This window comes from Ipomoea nil, unplaced genomic scaffold (assembly GCF_001879475.1).
Source record: "Ipomoea nil cultivar Tokyo-kokei standard unplaced genomic scaffold, Asagao_1.1 scaffold0415, whole genome shotgun sequence".
Lineage (NCBI taxonomy): Eukaryota > Viridiplantae > Streptophyta > Magnoliopsida > Solanales > Convolvulaceae > Ipomoea > Ipomoea nil.
The window spans coordinates 3,296,023-3,317,581 of NW_017616843.1; the positions used below are offsets into that span (position 1 = coordinate 3,296,023).

General features: G+C 35.9%; 1 protein-coding gene and 1 long non-coding RNA gene across 7 annotated transcripts in view; one reads left to right on the forward strand and one right to left on the reverse strand.

Moving 5' to 3' along the window:
- The window catches only part of LOC109172312 (probable disease resistance protein At4g27220), a 96,170-nt gene that overhangs the window by 57,291 nt on the left and 17,320 nt on the right, over positions 1 to 21,559 (reverse strand). The gene's annotated exons all lie outside the window — the stretch shown is intronic.
- LOC109172314 lies at positions 3,020 to 7,598 on the forward strand. Of its 2 annotated transcripts, XR_002052732.1 has the most exons (4): positions 3,020 to 3,255; positions 3,834 to 3,867; positions 5,026 to 5,142; positions 7,481 to 7,598. It is a non-coding gene; the product is annotated as an uncharacterized LOC109172314 (long non-coding RNA). The 2 variants fall into 2 exon arrangements; XR_002052733.1 differs by lacking the exons at positions 3,020 to 3,255; positions 3,834 to 3,867 and adding an exon at positions 4,893 to 4,923.

Consider the following 21,559-nt stretch of genomic DNA (forward strand, 5'->3'; position numbering starts at 1 on the left):
CTCAACCCATAATTAACCTATAATTCTAGTTACAAAGAATCAGAATTAATCTACATACACAATTAATACATAATTAATTAACAACTTAATCTGCAGTAATATGGCGGAAGCGATAAACACAAATCATTAAGAAAGCATATGCAGTAACAAAACTTCATTGCAATCCGTCCATGCTTTCTATTCTTTTATATAACCAATATAAACAGTACGTACAAACAACAAATCCAATGCATACTATCAAACACTGCACATACGAAAAACTTATATATATATATATATATATATATATATATATATATATATATATATATATATATATATATATATATATATATAACCATACGGAAACACAGCAACGAAACGCAACAATGGAAGCCAAAAGGAAAAAAGATGTCCTGCGTATGTATATAAAGCTTACGTATATATGCAGTACGCATATCTGCCGTACTTTTGATGATGCCAGTACACATATATACACTTAACATATATATATATATATATATATATATATATATATATATATATATATATATATATATATACATGCATTACATAATATATATACGAATACAGACAAAACTAACCAAAACTAGCATGTGCTTATTAATTCCAGAGATTTAGCATTTAGTGGAATTAAACATGCAAAGCTAATCATTCGAAACAAAAGCATTTTAAACATAAGGGATATTTAAGATACCCAGAAAACATCAATACATACATACGCAAATATATGAAATCATATGGAAAAAACATACATACATACACAAAAGTTAATAAACTAACTCTTTTCATCAAATTCATGTCATACTATGAATTCATAATAACTAACTCATCATTGCAAATCATTCTCATCAAATTCATTGCATACAAATTAAAACACAAGGATTATGAAACCACTGCATACATATGCAGATAAACTAAACAGTACATACATATATGCAATGAGTACATATACAGGCAAATGAACTCAATAGTACATACATACGGTACATATAACCTTTCATCATAATATATGGAAAAAACATATGTTCAACAACCAAGCTCTGATACCACATGTTAGGTTAATCCTATAAACATAAGATCTTCAGAACATATGCTTTTCACATACGGTATTTAATTAGAGTTCAACGAACATACCTGGGTCCATAGTTCTCTGCTTATATTAGAAACTTGGTTTCTCCCTCCAGACCTTCAACATTCCTTTCTCTAAGAACTCTGATGGAGAGAGACTTTTGTTTTGTTTTTTCTGAAGGTTGGGGAGAGGACCAGAGAATCAGAATGGTTAAAACATAATCTCACGGTTCCATCAACGTGAGAGGTTATCTGATGCAATTAAAACTGCTATTTACCATTAACTGATCCATCATAGAATTATATCATTATTAAATTATAAATAAATATTTATGAGCCATACAATATATTAATGAGCAATGGAATAATAATAATAATAATAATAATTATTCCAACAATATCTCCTTTCAAAATATTGATTTGATTATTGTCATTATTCTTCCAAAAGGTTGAATCCCAAATCTCCTCACTTTGAGAGGTTGCTCCCACAATGCCACTGGTGAGACTCAATCCCTGGTCATTTTTTCAATTTTTCACCTCAATGACAAGTTGAGCTGCCTATGCAGGTTAATTATTGTCATTATTTATTTGATGCATGAATGTCATTTTCAAATATAACAAAGAGTTGTAATTTTATTTTTTTTTTGAAAGCAAAAATACGAATCAATATTATTACAAAAGCATCAAAAGAAAGTCTGGCGGGATAGTATCCCAATACAGCGAACTATCCTGAGTAAATGCCTTAGTGGCCAAAAAATGAGCTAAAATATTTAAAACTTGAGGGATCGAAACTAATACGCAAGAAGCAATAAAAGGAATCCATAATAGACTTGCAGTCCCGAATAACCACCCCCGCATACGATCTCGGTGGGGAATTCGGCCTGTTGATATAACCTTGGAGGACCGAGCAATCTGTATAAACCATAATTTTCGTAACGTCACGTGCTTTAAGCCATGATAGAATTTCCTTACAAGCGAGTGCCTCAGTCGTAATAATATTTTCAGTGTATAGGAGCTTCCCATTTACTGCCGCAATGAAACCGCCATCTTCCACTATTAAAACCCCTCCAAACGTAGTTGTCCCTGTATCTAGGTTGCGGCCTGCGTTGACAAAACACCGCCAACCCGGAAGGAACTACACTGGATGCTGCTGCCGTGATGCTCTGGTAGACCGAGTCTCAGCCGCATGCCAAGCTTCCACAGCCTTGTTGGCTACAGTCCACGTGTGGCGTGGTGCATAGAGGTAAGCCTCCCATACCGCAGCGTTCCATGCTCCCCATATTTGATATAGGACTGCAATAACTTTAATAAGAACATCCTCAGTTAAAACATCCTCAGTTAAAACAGTCATAACATTTTGCAACCACTGAGCAAAACAATCACCAGTCACACAAGAAATAGGGAGATGAGATTCATTCCACACATGTATAGCATAAGTGCATTCAAGAAAAGTATGCATGGTATCCTCGTGGAAAACAGTACACTACATGGAGCATGATGGATCAATATCAACTCTTTTTACTAAGAGATTTGTAGTGGTGGGTAGAATACCACTAACAGCTCTCTATAAGAAGGTTTTCCATAAAAATCATGTTAATTTTTATTGTAAATAAATTATTTCATTGAATTCTTAATATAATTTTTTTTTAATGAAAAGTCTTTATTTTATTATTTTGAACAAAGGAAACTAAAAAGAAATACTTCCCCATTAGAGCTACAAGCTAGATTATTTCGATAATAACTACGACCACAAATACTAACACTAATTATCATGTTTAAATTGATCGATCTTATTATTATAAATTTATAAATAAAAAACTTATACAATAATCAAATGTAATTACATATCATATTTGAGATGGGAGAAGAAAATTTTTAAGATCAAATGTGATTTTTTTATGTGTCCTTTATTTTTATACATAGAATAAATAAATTAAAAAAAAAAAAAAAAAAAAAACATGATATATAGGCAGCTAACTGTGCAAGCAAATTTCAAGGATGTTTCCTTGAAATTTCATGACTCCTTCCATTCAATTTCTGTCCTTCTCCTCTTCTTCCATTGAATTTCTCTCCTGACTTTGGTGACTCTCTCTCTCTCTCTCTCTCTCTGATCTCTATCTGCATCTAGGCTACTGCTAACTGAATTCTAGTTTCAAAACACAAACCATAGCTGCTGTGCTGCAGGTATGCATCTATTCTCTTGACTAAATAGATGATTTTTTTTTATATTTCCTCTGCAGCCAATGTTTGTTCGATCTGAAGGATTAACTTTCGAAATCTTGATTTTCATTCAATAAAAAATAAATAAAAATATACCTGCTCAAAAAACATTGGAATTTGCTGACTGTGACTCACACCTATTTAGTATAAATAATTTCAAATTTAAAATATATATGCTAAATTTTAAGACTTTTTATTCTTAATTATACTTAATTAAAAAAAAAAGAGTTAATCAGCTATCTCTAGCTCTTTCTTCTAAATTTATTTGGTAAAATTATTTTTATTGAGTTTTAATTAATTCTTGCACAATCTATATCTTCTTCTTCTAAATTTATTTGTTAAAATTATTTTTATTGAGTTTTAATTTTTTTTTTTTTTTTGAATGCTACTAGCTCTATTACATTGTAGTATCTGTTCATATACTTTCTCAACCTACTGAAACACAACGAGCTAATAACGCCTCCATTGAGGCTCGAACTTACAACCTTCCAAATGGACAATGCTAATGCTAATTCTTACATAATTTTATATTTATTTTTCAGATTAATTTTAACTATTCGATCTGGACTCATAAAGGTATGCATAATTGTTATATTCTTCTTAATTATATTTGCTTAGGTGTTTGTAGATATCAGTAAAACTCCTACGCCTATTGAAAATGAATACATCCAGCCCAGTTGCATTTGTAGGTTTTCTATACCAAAAATGTTAATCAGCATCATACTCTATTTTTAAACTTTATTTTACAAAATGTTTAAAACTACATTATTTGAGTATTGAAGGTACACCATTTTGTATACTATCTGAAAATGCCCGTGTATCTCGAAATCAATTTAACACTAAGGATTCTACTTGATTTTATGTTACGAGACAATTTCGTTGTTTAATTAAATCAATTTAATCAACGTATAAATAACGAAATTGAAAGCATAAATAAAGTAAAGACACAGTAGAATTGTTACGCAGTTCGGAGCTCATTCTCCTACGTCTGCGGGGCAACCCACGTCTGCCCAATCCACTAGATGTTCACCACAGAGTATTACAAGGGGTAACTACAAATGGCTCACAGCCTTTACCACTACAACTCTTCTTAAACACCTAATCAGGACTGAACCGTGCATGCCTTAACCATCTTTGGTGTAGCGCTTCAGCTGTCACAGGTACTGATTTGAAGTACAGATTTAAATCACAAATATAACATAATCAATATTAGAGCAATAATATAGGAAGCTTGCGTAGGTGATAAGAATTTCAGAATTGGCAACTTCCTCTTTTGTTTTCCCTTCCTTATATACTGTACGCAATTCCCATTCCTCCAATCCTTGATTTTAGCATTCACATGTGGCTTGAATTCTTCTCAACCACATCTTCTTTAACTTGAGATCTTCAGACTTGCTCTTTGTCCAACTTATTAACAATAAATCTCCGCCACACATTTTAGCTTGGTCCAAAATACTAATTACAACTCATACTAATTAACATTACATATTAATAAAATAAACTAATAAATTAGCCAATCTAATGTGTACTATTTTGTACACTTACACTATCAAATAATGTATATTCAGTACATTTTTATTATATTAAATTTTTTTTTTGAAGTTTCTTTGCTCCTTCCAATGAATTTCTCAGGTGACTTTTTTTTTTTTTTTTGAAGAGCTGTGGTGACTTTGTTGTTAATTTATTTCAAGCTAAGAAATTTTAAGTATATCTCTCTCTCTGCATGTGTGTTAGGTTTTTGGCTTCTTCATTGCTGATTAGCTACCGCTAAGTTAAATCCTTCCAGTTTCTAAAGACAAATTATGGCTGTTGCGCTGCGGGCCGGTATAGATCTATTCTGGACTCTTAAAGGTACGTAGACAATCATGTCGCATCATAATTATTATGGAATAAAAGTCAAATAGGCCATCGAACTGCACATAATAATGTAATTATGCCACTAAACCTAAAAAAACAACAATTGGGTCCCTAAATTAACCATTTTCATGCAATTAAGTCAATTTACAGGTTTTGCAAGTTAGTAACAGGTCACCCAAATTTTAAAATATATTTTTTAAATTATTATTTAAAAATAATAATTTAAAATTAAAAATTATTAAAAAAAAAATTATCCGTCTCCGCCGGAGACGAGTTTCTTCATATCCGGCCATGGAGACGACGGCCGGAGACGGAGAGTCTCTTCGTCTCCGGCCATGGAGACGGAGAGAATCTTCGTCGCCATGGCCGGAGACGAAGAGACTCTTCGTCTCCATGACCGGAGACGAAGAGACTCTCCGTCTCCGGCCATGGAGACGAAGAGTTTCTTCGTCTCCGGCCATGGAGACGAAGAAGGTTCTTCGTCTCTGGCCGGAGACGAAGAACTCTGGCCGGAGACGGCAGAGCGAAGAAATGTTTTTTTTTTTTTAATTTTAATTTATTATTTTTAAATAATAATTTTTTAAAAAATATTTTAAATTTTTTTGGGTGACCTATTACTAACCTACAAAACCTGTAAATTAGACTAATTGAATGAAATTTGTTAGTTTAGTGGCCTAATTGTTGTTTTTAAAGGTTCAATGGCTTAATTGCATTATTGTGTGCGGTTCAATGGCCTATTTGACCCTTATTCCTTATTATATTTTAGAATGCCAGTGAGTGGTTGTATATTTAATTTGTATGTATTTTGTTTTGAATATGAACATTTTAGTTATTTAAATGATATTCTTTTTCTATTCTATGATCTAAACAAACACAAAAATATGATTCCTTATATAATCTCATGTTTATTACCCTTTTATTCCTATTTAATTCCTTTGTTATTCCATTCTTGTTGGAATTATATTCTATTCCTTTTCATTTTATTCTTTTGAACCAAATGTCACGTTATGAGTTAATACCTCCGATGGTCTTCCGAGTATTAGTGATTTACCAACTGTGGTCATCCGACTTTTCAATGACTTCCAATGGTCCTCCATGTTTTAAAAAAAATCACACGTGGTCATCCGACTTTTCAATGACTTCCAATGATCCTCCATGTTTAAAAAAAAAAAAAAAATCACCCGTGGTCATTTTAGGACGTCTTGTGGTCATTTTAAACTAGGATTTTTTTAAGAATTAGGACCACATGTGATTATTTTTTAAAACATGAAGGACCAGGTCATTTAAAAGTCAGATGATCATAACTGGTAAATCGTTAATACTCACTCGGAGGATCATGGGAGGTATTAACTCATCACGTTATATATAACACTTGTAGCGTCTAGAACATACACTTTTATTCTTTGAAATGTGTAATCTTAACATTTTTGCTACATATGCACTTTTATCATTTTATAGTACACTTTTAATTAGAGTTAATACCCAAAATTGTCATCGACTATAGTGATTTTTCTCAATTTCGTCCTAAACGACTTTGGTAACCTAATATAGTCCCAGACTTTTGTGTTTTGCTCAATTTAGTCCTCCGTTTGTTATTCCGTCAAATTGGTGTTAAATAAAGGGACAATTCAATAATATCAATATTGACATCTCTTTACTTTCAACATGCAAAGTGAGAAATCTCTCTTTCTTACACGAATTACACCCAGAGTTACTCTCAGACCTACGAATCAAATTTTATATTCGCAGCTTTAGAAGTGATTCTGGGAGTAATTCGTAAAAAAAGAAAGATTTCGCACTTCACATGTCTATGAATAAAGAGATGACAATATTAAAATTACTGAATTGTCTATTTATTTAACAACAAATTGACGGAATAACAAATGGGGGACTAAATGGAGCAAAAACACAAAAGTCTGGGACGAAATTGAGTAAAAATACAAAACTCTGGGACTACATTAAGTCACCAAAGTCGTTTAGGACAAAATTGAGAAAAATCACTATAGTCGAAGACGACTTGGGGTATTAATTATTTATTTTTATCTTTCTTATCAAGTATTTTTAATTATGGTACTCCGTATATTGCAATGTTACATTTCTTAGAGTATATATACATATATATCCCATTTTTGTGTTTTAATATTTCTCAGTTTCCTACTAATTTAACATATATATTTCAGGCTTCTAGCTGTTAAATTTCCAGTTTTCAATTAGGCATGCAATTGATGCAAAATAGTGGTCTGTTATCCAATTTAATTCTTTAATTAGTGCTTCCTTAGCTTGTTTTGTTCAAATTACTCAATTTTTTTTGGCCATTGCTTTTTCTTGGTAGACAAAATGGAGCAGATACTATCGTTAGGTAATAAATTTGCAGGATATATGGGTTTTGATGAAAATCTGGAAACTCTAAAAGCTGAAGTAGATCAACTTCACATGGAAGCGAATGACATGGAAGCAAAGTTGAAGAACTTAGAAAGAGGAGGGCAAAGGAAGAGGAAACAAGGAGTCGAGGGTTGGCTTCAGCGAGTAAATAAATTAATTTAGTAGAAATATATAGATAGGTAGAGGATGAAAGTGTGACTAGTATCGGGGTGTATGGAATGGGAGGTGTTGGGAAGACAACTTTGGCATAACATCTATATAACCAAATCTGCAAAGAAAACCCTGTGCTAATGTTTACTGGGTTACAGTTTCTCAAGATTTTAACATCAGGAAATTACAAGATAACATTGCGAAAAGTGCTGCGCTGATATTACGTTGTCTGATGTGGACAATGAAGTGCAATGAGCTGCTATTTTACGCAATCATTTAGTGAGGAATAATGTTGTGCTCATATTGGATGATGTGTGGGAAAAAATTGACTTGGTGAAATTGGGTGTCCCTCTTAAGGATAAGGGTTGCAAGCTCATTTTAACAACTCGATTACAAGATGTGTGTCATTGGATTGGATGCGACAAGATGTTCAAAGTTGATGTTTTTAAAATATTTTGAAAGCTTGAAAATATTATTTGAATTAAAAAAAAAAATTGAGGAAAGAAAATCTACTTAAATTAACTCCCCATGAATTAACTTCTCAAATAGATTTAACTCATACTTACTAGCAAGAATTATGGGATGAAATAAGGGGGTGTAAGAACTACTTCTACGCCCAAATTATCTAGTGAGCTTAAAAAATAGAGTATGATGCTGATTGACATTTTTGGTATAGAAAATAGGTTTTCTACTACTGATGACATAACACGTACTAAGGTTAGTGCCATAAGTGCATCATGAAAACCTACAAATGCAACTGGGCTGGATGTATTCATTTTCAACAAGCGTAGGAGTCTTACTTATGTCTACAGACACCTAAGCAAATATAATTAAGAAGAATATAACAATTATGCATACCTTTATGAGTCCAGATCGAATAGTTAAAAGTAATCTGAAAAATAAATATAAATTATGTAAGAATTACTTAAAACTTGTAAATACTAAAGTCAAAATGTGGGAGGAGATGAGGTAGGAGAAGAGGTTTGAATAAAGACAAAGAAGGAGATGAGGTAGGAGATGAGGTATGAGAGGAGGTTTGAATAAGACAAAAGATGAAAGGTTGGAGATGAGGTTGGAGCATAGCTTTTACTTGGAGAAAACTTGCAGGAGTGGGTTTCCATACCTTACAAGTTCCTAGGCATTCAATGTGGCATTAAATGCTTTGCAAATCTCTAGGCCATTTTACTGCTATAAATAGGCACCATCCTTCATTCATTTTGTTCATCTCATCTAGCTCATATGTATCATTCTTTCGAAATACAGAGAGAATATAGCAAAAAATAGAGAGTAAAATTAGAGAGTTATATTTGTAATTCCTATTGTAATATCCTTTTGCCAATACAGAAAATTCTTCTTCAATTTGCCTTATTTTGTGTATGATTTATTTTAAATCTTACACTAGAAATTTATTCTCAATATTTCCAGTTCAAGTCGCTATTGTATTTTGGTGTTGTGAACCCGTTTCAATCCTAACAAGTGGTATCAGAGCCTCAGGTTGGTTCATAAATATATCTTTATTGTATCGTTTATGTTAGAATTCATACTGGTAAAGTGATTGTACATGTCTAGGAAAAGCTCTAGTTAAGACTTGGTATTTAAGCAGTCCATTTGTGACTCACCTCTCTTCTCTAGAAATATTTTCCTGGTGTACTGTTCACAGGACCGGTAGTGTTCTATTATACGATACTATTTAGATATATTGTTCAGGATCTTAATCAAGAACACCACTTACAATGACGGGAAAGTACGAGATTGAAAAGTTCAATGGGAACAATTTCTCGTTGTGGAAAATGAGAATGAAAGTAGTTCTCAGGAAAGATAACTGCGTAGTAGCAATTGAAGAAAGACCGGCCGATTTCACTGACGATGCGAAGTGGACAGAGATGGATAGCAACGCTATAGCCAATCTGCACTTAGCACTTGCTGATGAAGTTCTGTCAAGTGTGGCGGAAAAAGGTACGGCAAAAGAGGTATGGGATACTCTCGTAAATTTGTATGAGGCCAAATCACTGCACAACAAGATCTTCTTGAAGAGGAAATTATACACTTTCAGGATGATGGAGACATCCACAGTAACTGAGCACATCAACACTCTAAACACTCTATTTTCACAACTCTCGGCGTTGAGTTATAAAATAGAAGTGAATGAACGTTCTGAAATCTTACTCCAAAGTCTACCGGATTCATATGATCAACTCATTATCAATCTAGTCAACAACAAGGAGTACTTGTCTTCGATGATATTGCAGTTGCGGTTCTTGAAGAAGAAAGTCGGCGCAAAAACAAAGAAGACAAAGTTGGAATTTCACAACAATCTCAGGCGTTGACATTGACAAGAGGAAGATCAACGGAGCCTGGCTCCAGTGGGAGTCACAACCGAGGTAGATCAAAGTCAAGGGGTAAGAAGAATGTCAAGTGTTTTCACTGTGGCAAAAAGGGGCACTACAAGAATGATTGTTGGCAGCTCAAGAAGGATGGGGCCAAAGGCAAAAATCCCGAGACATCAAATACTCAGGGATGTGTTGTGAGTACATCGGATGGAGGTGAAGTTTTATTTGGTGAAACAGCAACGATTGTTGAAGGTAGGAAAAGTCTAGCTGATGTCTGGCTAATGGACTCAGGAGCAACATGGCATATGACCTCACGGAAAGAATGGTTTCATGAATATGAACCTGTCTCTGGAGGATCAGTGTTCATGGGAGGTGATCATGCCTTAGAGATTGTTGGTATTGGTACTATTAAACTAAAAATGTTTGATGGTACGTTTCGCACTATCCAAGAGGTACGACACGTGAAAGGCCTGAAGAAAAATCTATTGTCTCTAGGACAACTAGATAGTCGTGAATGTAAGATTCACATTCAAGATGGGATCATCAAAGTAATCAAGGGCGCGCTTGTTGTGATGAAAGCTGAAAAGATAGCAGCCAATCTATACATGCTTAAAGGAGAAACACAACTACAAGGAGAAGCAGCTGTTGCAGCAGACAATCTTGTAGAGGAATCAACGATGATGTGGCATCAAAAACTTGGCCACATGTCGGAACGAGGTCTAAAGATTCTTGCTGATCAACATCTTCTTCCGAGGCTAACGAAGGTTTCATTACCTTTTTGTGAGCATTGTGTTACAAGTAAGCAGCATAGATTGAAGTTCGAGAGCTCTAAAGCAAAGAGCAAGGCTATCTTGGAGCTAATCCACTCTGATGTTTGGCAAGCACCAGTTATATCCCTGGGAGGTGCAAAGTATTTTGTATCCTTCATCGACGACTACTCAAGGAGATGTTGGGTGTATCCAATCAAGCGGAAGGCGGATGTATTTGAAGTTTTCAAATTCTTCAAAGCGCGTGTGGAACTTGAATCCGAGAAACAGATCAAGTGTTTGAGGTCGGACAATGGAGGAGAATACACTAGTGATGAATTTAATAAATTCTGTCTACAAGAAGGTATCAAGCGGCAGTTCATGGTGGCGTATACTCCACAACAAAATAGAGTGGCAGAGCGGATGAACAAAACCTTGTTGGAAAGAACAAGGGCAATGTTGATGACTGCAAATTTGGCAAATTCATTTTGGGCAGAAGCAGTCAAGACAGCCTGTTATGTGATCAATCGGTCACCATCAACCGCAATTGATCTGAAAACGCCAATGGAAATGTGGACGTGTAAGCCATCTAGTTATTCTCACTTACATACATTTGGGAGTCCGGCATATGTGATATACAACGCTCAAGAAACATCTAAACTTGATCCAAAATCAAAAAAATGTGTTTTCTTAGGGTATGCTGATGGAGTGAAGGGGTATCGCCTGTGGGATCCCACTGCCCACAAGGTTATCATCAGCAGAGATGTTCTATTTGTAGAAGGGAAGGTACAAGAGAGTTAAAGCACTGGGAAAGAGAAGCCAGTAACTACAACAGTACAAGTTGAGGGAAGAAAGGAAGAAGAAATTCCAGTTTCCCCTGAGGCAACAATGGAGCATGATGAACAAGATCAAGCTGAGTCTTCAACTTCAAAAGTTCGACGATCAACTCGGGAGAGGAAGCAACCAGCTTGGCACTTAGATTATTCTATGGAGGGAAATGTTGCATACTGTCTATTAACAGAAGATGGTGAGCCATTTACTTACCATGAGGCAATAAAAGGTCCAGATGCATCTCTGTGGATGACAGCAATGCAAGAAGAAATTAAAGCTCTCCATAAGAATAAAACATGGGAATTTGTCCCGTTACCACGAGGAAGGAAGGCTATTGGAAACAAATGGGTCTATAAGATCAAACGAGATAGCAACAACCAAGTGGAACGGTATCGTGCACGATTAATTGTGAAAGGATTTGCTCAAAAGGAAGGAGTTGATTTCAACGAGATATTTTCTCCTGTTGTATGACTTACAACGATACGAGTCCTAGCGATGTGTGCTGTGTTTGACTTGTATCTTGAGCAGTTGGATGTGAAAACTGCATTTCTACATGGAGAACTTGAAGAAGAAATGTACATGCTCCAACCAGAAGGTTTTGAAGAAGAAGGAAAAGGGAACTTGGTTTGCAGGTTGACCAAATCTATACGGTCTCAAACAGGCGCCGAGATGTTGGTATAAGAGATTTGATTCATTCATTCTGAGCCTTGGATACAACAGATTTAATTCCGATCCTTGCGCATATTGCAAGAGATTTGATGATAATCAGTTTATCATCTTGCTGTTGTATGAGGACGACATGTTGGTAGTAGGCCCCAACAATGATCGAATCACGGAGATGAAGGCTCTCTAGGGAATTTGAAATGAAGGACTTGGGACCAGCAAACAAGATTCTAGGGATGCAAATTCACCGAGACAGAAATTATAGGAAGATTTGGCTTTCTCAGCAGAATTATCTGAAGAAAATCTTGCGGCGCTTCAACATGCAAGATTGTAAGCCAATTTCTACCCCTCTTTCTATTAATTTCAAGTTATCCTCAAGTATGAGTCCTAGCAACAAAGCAGTGAGGGTGGAGATGTCTCGAGTACCGTATGCATCAGCAGTGAGCAGTTTAATGTTTGCTATGATCTGCACTAGACCAGACATTGCACATGCAGTGGGAGCGGTCAGTCGATATATGGCGAATCTTGGTATAGAGCATTGGAATGCTGTGAAGAGGATCCTTAGATATATCAAGGGTACCTCAGATATTGCATTGTGTTATGGAGGACCAGACTTCATTATTAAAGGCTATGTTGATTCAGATTATGCAGGTAATCTTGATTGTAGTAAATCCACCATGGGTTATGTGATTACTCTTGCTGGCGGAGCAGTAAGCTGGGTCTCGAAGTTGCAGTCAGTTGTGGCAACTTCAACGACAGAAGCAGAATATATAGTGGCTACTCAAAAGTAAAGAGGCAATATGGTTGCAAATGCTATTGGAGGAGCTCGGGCACAAATTAGAGAAAATGACTCTATTTTGTGACAGTCAGAGCGCTTTGTACTTGACAAAGAATCCAACATTTCATTCCAAGACGAAACACGTACGAGTTCAGTATCACTTTGTTCGTGAAAATGTGGAAGAAGGAAGTGTGGATATACAGAAAATCCATACTAAAGATAACCTAGCAGATATGTTAACAAAGCCGGTTACCAACGATAAATTCGTATGGTGTAGATCCTCAATTGGCCTAACAGAAATGCAAGCAGCAGGGAGTTGGCAAAAAGGATGAAGATCCACATTATGACTTTAAGTGGGAAATTTGTAAATACTAAAGTCAAAATGTGGGAGGAGATGAGGTAGGAGAAGAGGTTTGAATAATGACAAAGAATGAGATGACGTAGGAGATGAGGTATGAGAGGAGGTTTGAATAAGACAAAAGATGAAAGGTTGGAGATGAGGTTGGAGCATAGCTTTTACTTGGAGAAACCTTGCAGGAGTGGGTTTCCATACCTTACAAGTTCCTAGGCATTCAATGTGGCATTAAATGCTTTGCAAATCTCTAGGCCATTTTACTGCTATAAATAGGCACCATCCTTCATTCATTTTGTTCATCTCATCTAGCTCATCTGTATCATTCTTTCGAAATACAGAGAGAATATAGCAAAAAATGGAGAGTAAAATTAGAGAGTTATATCTGTAATTCATATTGTAATATCCTTTTGCCAATACAGAAAATTCTTCTTCAATTTGCCTTATTTTGTGTATGATTTATTTTAAATTTTACACTAGAAATTTATTCTCAATATTTCCAGTTCAAGTCGCTATTGTATTTTGGTGTTGTGAACCCGTTTTGATCCTAACAAAACTCAATAAAAAATAATTTTACCAAACAAATTTATGGATCAGAGAGAGAGAGAGAGTCACCAAAGTCAGGAGATAAATTCACTCGAAGGAGTCATGAAACTCCAAGGAAACATCCTATTTGCTTTTTCCAAAAGAACAAATCCTATTTGCTGTTTCTGTACGTACAATTTCTATTGTCTTATATGTCAAACGGTCAGAAATTTATTATACCTATTTTTTGAGTTGCTACGTATACATACCTATTAAAATATCGTATAATACAATGAATATATATTCATAATTATAAAGTTATATACCCAAATACTCAACTTTTTCCTTCCCAGTTTTTCTGCTTTCCCATATAATATTAATTTTTTTTTAGGATTATTATTTTTGGGATTTTTCAACCTTATTACCCAACACTTTGTATAAAAAAAGATTGAAATATATTGTATTTAACGATATTTCAACAATTTTGTTGATAAAGGACTAAAAATGATCATGTCACAATAATATTAAGATTAAATGAGGATATTCTAATAAAAAGAACTAATAGTAGATTGTCACCTATAAATTTAGGACCAAAAATGGAATTAACTCAAATTTCTAAATTATTTCAGATATACTGCACTCTAACATTATAATTAATTCCATAAGTTAGACTAAATTTACAATCATATATGAAATAAGTAATTAAGCTAATAACAAAAAAAAAAAAAAAGTGCTAGAAAATTTATAGGAGATGATCATATATTAATTAAATTAGGCATTAAAGAAATATCCAGCTGGAAGATAAGGAGCTTAACTTGAGCAAATAATTTATACAAGGGACCAACTATGCACTTGTGACCCAACAAGTTGTGAGTGCTCCCTTTGGGCAAATTATGCTATGAATCTTATCCACCTTGTAATGTGAACACATTTTTAAAATTGTTTATAATTACAAATATATTGTTTAAAAATTATGAACATAGAGTTGTGAATATAATTATAAACATATAGTTCTGCAATTATTAATATAGATATTCAATAATTATGAATATAAAGTTCAAAAATTATGAATATATAGTTTTATAATTATGAATATATAGTTTAATAATTATGAACATAGAGTTCTGTAATTGTGAATATAGAGTTCAATAATTATGAATATAAAGTTCAAAAATCATGAATATATAGCTTTATAATTATGAACATATAGTTAATTAATTATGAACATAGAATCGTGTCCACCTTACAAGGTGGACACGGTTCCACAACATAATGATTGACATGCGCAAATTATGCTTTGGACACGAGTCCAAAACGACGTCGTTTTTAGCGAAAACGCGGCATTCCAGTTTTTAAAAAATTTGATATTGTCTCGCCGTTAACGGCATTATTCGTTTGTGTAGTTATGAATGTACAGTTATGAAATTCTGAATGTACAGTTATGGAATTATGAATGTAAGTTATGGAATTATGAACACAGAGCTATGACATTATGAACTTACAATTATGAACATATAATGATAAAATTATGAACATAGAGCTCTAAAATTGTGAATATAGAGCTTCGAAAATTATGAATGTACAGTTATGGAATTATGAATGTACAGTTATGGAATTATGAACACAGAGCTCGGACATTTTGAACTTACAATATGAACATATAGTGATAAAATTATGAACATATAGATCTAAAATTGTGAACATAGAGCTTCGAAAATTATGAATTTACAGTTATTGAATTATGAATGTACAGTTACAGAATTATGAATGTACAGTTATTGAAGTATGAATGTACAGTTATGGAATTATGAACACAGAGCTCTGACATTATAAACATATAGTGATAAAATTATGAACATATACTCCTATAACGAAGTTGTCTGAAATTAAAAAAAAAATGGAAGATAACGGTGCCACTAACGACACCGTTACTGTGTCCACAATACATGCTGGACACAGGTCCATAGCATAACGATTGATGCACATGTGATCGAGCCAACAAGTCGTGGATGGAAAATTATTGAGTGATACTCTAAACTATAATTGTTATAACTACTTTAAAATGTTCACCTAATCTGGTTGAGTAAATGACTAACATTTAATAATTTTTAACATAATTTGTTAACACACAAATAACATATTAGTATTTAGTATTAACATGTTCCTTTTAAGTAACGAGGAATCCTAGCTATTAGAGTTGTCCCAACATAGCGGTCTTGGTTGGTGCATAAAAAACTCATTGAGACTAGTGTGGACCAAATTTTACAAAATTAATTATAATATTTGTTTTGGTCAATGCATTGAAGTTTAAATTGACTCGTAAAACTTTAAAATTCAATAAAATATGTATGGAGATATTTTGCAAAAGGAATAAATATTGTGCTCTAAAATTAAAAATATAAATTTAGTCGAGTAAAAGAAAATATCTAGCTGGAAAGAATGCAATTTCAGCAAATAATTGAAGCCAGTGTCCAGAGCGCCTAAAGAAAGCGAAATGGATTTGATACGAATCCAATGACATACATTTGTTTGCACAGTTAGCTGCCTATTACGTAATTTTTTTTTTTTTTTTGTCCTTTTAGTGTATAAAAATAAAGTATTAGAAAAAAGTTTACTTAGATTTTGATGATACCAAACTTATTAGGAATGTAGACTCCTCTTTTGTTCTTGTTTCGTTACATCTTTCGTGTTAGACGAAAATTGTTCTTGCTCAACTTGTGATTCGTGCTGAATAAAACACTAACACGAATCAGAGCAGGTCTTAGTCTATTAGGACTTTTTGAAGAGAAGAGAAGATCAAGAGGAGACCGAGAGATCAGCCTAGATTAAAGTTTGGAAGGGTCTAACTCTCGTGTGAACACCAAATGATAAAGAAAATCATTAGATCTGAAAAGAAAACGAAAGATAAGGTCAATCTTTCGTTCCTTGAAACCGAGACTGCAAGTCAAAAGATGACTTGATTGGACAACTTATATATGTTTATTCAGATGCATGTTTGTCCAAGTCTCACTGCTGGGTGAATCATCCTAGACAAATGGTGTCCTAGGAATGATATTTCAAATATCAAGGAGCATTAAATGATTGGTACCTTTGTCTGTACAAAAGGACAAAAAAGTAGGTCACCTTTTTGTATCCAACAGCTACACAGTACAGCCGCATGAAAGTCTCCGAACCCAGTTGTAACACCCCTAATTTTAAAAGCATTTAAAGCTTATGAAATAAAGTCGAATCTATCATTGTTACCGAAACAGAGCCGAAGCTAAACATAAGAGTCGGGGTACTATGCCACATTTAGGTTTGAGAACCTAGATGCACAGGCTAAACTAACTAAAAAAGTATAATCCACAAATCAATATTCAAATACAATTCAAGGCGTTTTGGAAAACTTGGTGTGTTTGATTGCATTTTCTGAAAAATGAGTAGAATTGTATAATTAAACATTTTGGCGGAAAATGACTTCCACCAAATTTTAGAGGAAGTCATTTTCCACCAAAATGGCTTCATTTTTCCCAGTCAATGGAAAATATTTTCCTATTGCATCCAAACACTGAAAACTCGAAAAACATTTTTCAGAAGTCATTTTCCTGCTTTCAAAACGGACCCTAAAACACAACTACATTATCATTTGGAAATAACTACAGTTTCATTGCACAATATGCACTCAAATATATAAAATGTTATTCAGTTTCATTTTATATACACTGCAGTTTCATTTCAACACAACTACATTTTCATTTCAATTCAATTGCAATTACATTTGATAATATAAAAAATATGTTAGTATTTAGTATTAACAAGTTTTGATTCGTCAAAAAATTGACACGACTAGAACATCTATATATATATATATATATATATATATATATATATATATATATATATATATATATATATATATATATATATATCAATGATGAAGGTGCCCTGTTCTTTATCTCCCTGAAGCGCAGTTGGTTACCTAATCTCGTTGCGGAATGACTCGGTGACTTTACGAGTCATCTCATTTCCTTGTGGGTCCTTAATAACTCTTGAGGCCTTGGCACAAATGTGCTCTTTTACTTTTTTGCCTAGCACCACGGACTACGTCGTTTTTGATTTCATACAACTTGTAAGGAGCCCTCTGATTTGCTTGAACGATATCCATGGTTTGAAGGAGTCCTGGTCCATCCTTAGCATTTTTACTTTTAAGGCCTTTGCGAGTCCTTAGCACGAGTTCCCAACTCGCCTCCTTGGTTTGCACAAGCCTTCACGCCAATCATCCCTAGTTGGTTGCATCGTAGAGTCCAACTTCAACTCCACGTGTAATGCAATTGGTTGTGTTTTTCCGACGGTGTCTCGCGTGTCAAGGTCTTTTACCGAGGACACCATGTTTGGGCAGGCAACGGTGCTTCCGGCCTGCTTGACGGGAGGATGGAGATGACGCCAGTTGGAGAGGAAGTCGCCGGCTTGGCGGTGCGGTGGGCCGATCTCGTGCTGGAGGAGGAGGAGGCGACATTGATTCCGGCTACGGAGGAGGAAGGTGATGAGGAACGGACCGTGGAGGAGGAGGAAACTTGGGTGTTGGTCGGCCGTTTTCTAACGGAGAGGGCGATCAAAGTTGAGTTCATGCGGCAGGTGCTTGCTTCCGTTTGGCAACCGGTGCGGGGGTACAAATAACCGAGGTGCAACCAAAATTATTCATGTTTGTTTTCTATCACTATACGGATATACATTATGTGTTGGAGGGTGGTCCCTGGGCATTCCAGAATCATACACTAGTTTGCAAACAACTCCCACCGGGCGCAATTCTGACTGAGGTACATCTTGATACCGTGGAGTTGTGGGTACAATGTTATGACATACCATTTGGATATACATCGGAGAAAATACTCGAGCAAATTGGGAATTTTCTGGGGATTTTTGTTAGACTGGATGATCGTTTCCTTGATGCACCTTGGCTAACGTATTATCGGATACGAGTTGCAATTCCGGTGGACAAACCAATTAAACGAAGGATGAGAATGATGAAGTGTGATAGAACGTACTGTTGGATCAATTTCAGGTATGAAAGGCTACACACCTTTTGTTTTATTGTGGGTTGATGGGGCATTCGTATAGGTTTTGTCTAAAAGCCCGGAATGCTACTGTGCCGGTTGAACAATTCCCGTATAAGATGAGTTGAGACCCGGGGGGGGGGGGGGGGTGCGTGGTCCGAGGGATATTGGGGATCCATGGTTGGTCCCATTGGGGGAAAAGCCGAAGGGGAATGTGGTGGCGGTGGATGGAATGGGAGTGAGGAGTGGAGGGGCGGAGGAGGGCGTGGGCAGTTTAGGGGATAGGCGGGAGGGGCATGACACGGTGTATGCTGTTGCGAAAAGAATGAGGGGGATGGAGGGGGGTGAGGGTGGACACGGGGTAGAGGAGGGGGTGGTAGTGGGGGAAGATATCGCAATGACGGATGTTTCAAAAAACTTGCAGATGGCGGGTGCTGCGATGCAGACCCGCCCGACTCTATGAGTACTTTGAGCTGGAACTGCCGTGGCTTGGGTAATCCACGGACAGTTCGGGAGATTGAGGACATGGTGTCCCGTAAGAAACCCGATTTTGTATTTCTGATGGAGACCAAGGTTAACCGAGATTAGGCTGAGCGGCTCAGGGTTAAGCTTGGATTTGATGGTTTATTTAAAGTTGATAGTTCTGGAATGAGTGGGGATTTGGCATTATTGTGGAGATCGAATAATACAGCAAGATTAATAAGCCTATTCTGATAATTATGTGGATGTTGAGGTGAGTATGCCAGGGTTTGAAAAATGGAGGATGACAGGTTTCTACGGCTTTCCAAGGCGACCGCAGAGGAGAGATTCGTGGGATCTTATTCGTTCATTAGCAAACAAATCTGATCTGCCATGGGTTATATTAGGGGATTTTAATGATCTCTTATTTCAATATGAAAAATGAGGTGGAAATCCGCATCCTGACACTTTACTACGGGGTTTTGGGGAGACTATTGAGGAGTGTGGATTGGCGCAGTTAACGATGACAGGATATCCTTTTACTTGGCAAAAAGGGAAGGGAACGCCAAACTGGATAGAGGAACGATTGGATAAGGTTTTGGCCACACAGGGGTGGAGGGAGCTGGTACCTGATGCTAGTGTGCATAATATATTGACCCAGAAATCAGATCATTCTGCTCTTTTCCTTGGGATTCTCAATCTTCGGGAAAGGAGAGGTGGTCTAAGAAGGGGTTTTAGATTTGAGATGGCATGGTTTCATGATGAGGGATGTAGGGGTGTGGTAGAAAAAAGCCTGGGAGGAAGGAAGGAGTAGGGGGCTGCAGGAATGTGTCACGTTTTGTGGTGAGCTGTTAACACGCTGGGGTGGAGACCGTTTTCACAAATTCGGGGAGAGAATACTGAACCTAAAGAAGGACCAGATGCGGCTTAGAGGGCGTACGGACCCTGGGTCTCTAGCTGAGTTTCAAAAGATAGAGGACTGTCTGACTAGTATTGAGTTGCATGAGGATACATACTGGAGGCAGAAAGCCAAACAACATTGGCTCAAGGACGCGGATGCGAACACCAGGTTTTATCACAGGTGCGCTTCTCACTTAAAGAAAAAGAATTCTATTACGAAACTTATGAATAGTAATGGGGATTGGATTGAGGGAGATGCCATGAGGAATAGTATCTTGCATTATTATCGTGATATCTTTGACTCGAGTTCTCCTATTATTAATGACAATTTCTTTGAGAGCATACAACCACGAGTGACAGCCACGCAGAATGAAGGCCTGTTGAGCCATTTTGAAGAAAGTGAGGTTAAATCTGCATTGTTTTCAATGTATCCTGATAAGGCACCAGGGCATGATGGGATGAACCCTGGATTTTATCAGCACTTCTGGGATGTGGTGGGTACTGATGTTTTCGCTTATATTGTCAATTGTCTCAATACTAACTCGTTCCCTGATAAATTGAATGAGACAAATATTATACTGATCCCAAAGAAGAAAACCCCAGAGATGATTTCTGATTATAGGCCAATTGCTTTGAGTAATGTGGTGTACAGAATTATGGCCAAAGTTATTACAGCTAGAATGAAGCCTTTGATGGAGAGTATCATATCTGAGTCACAAAGTGCATTCATAGCTGGGAGATTGATTACAGATAATATATTGATAGCTGCAGAGGTAGGCCATTATTTGAACAAGAAACAATGTGGACTCATGGGTTGGGGGGCTTTAAAGCTGGATATGGCCAAAGCCTACGACCGTATGGAATGGTCCTTTTTACAAAAGATGTTAATGGCCCTAGGGTTTGATGGAAGATGGGTGGAATTACTGGTGATGTGTGTAACCACTGTATCTTATAGTGTGCTGGTAAATGGGACACGGAGTGAGCGGATAATCCCGACTCGTGGTTTAAGACAAGGTGATCCCCTTTAGCCATATTTGTTCATTATATGTGCTGAAGGGCTTTCACTATTATTGCAACAGGCACAGGCAAAAGGAGAATACATGGTTGTAGGGTTGCAAGAGGAGCACCTTCCATTACCCACTTATTCTTTGCCGATGATAGTTTACTTTTTTTCAAGGCAAATGTGCAGGAGGCAGAAGTAATTAAACGATGTTTATCGGAGTATGAGAAGATGTCTGGTCAGGCAGTAAATTATCATAAGT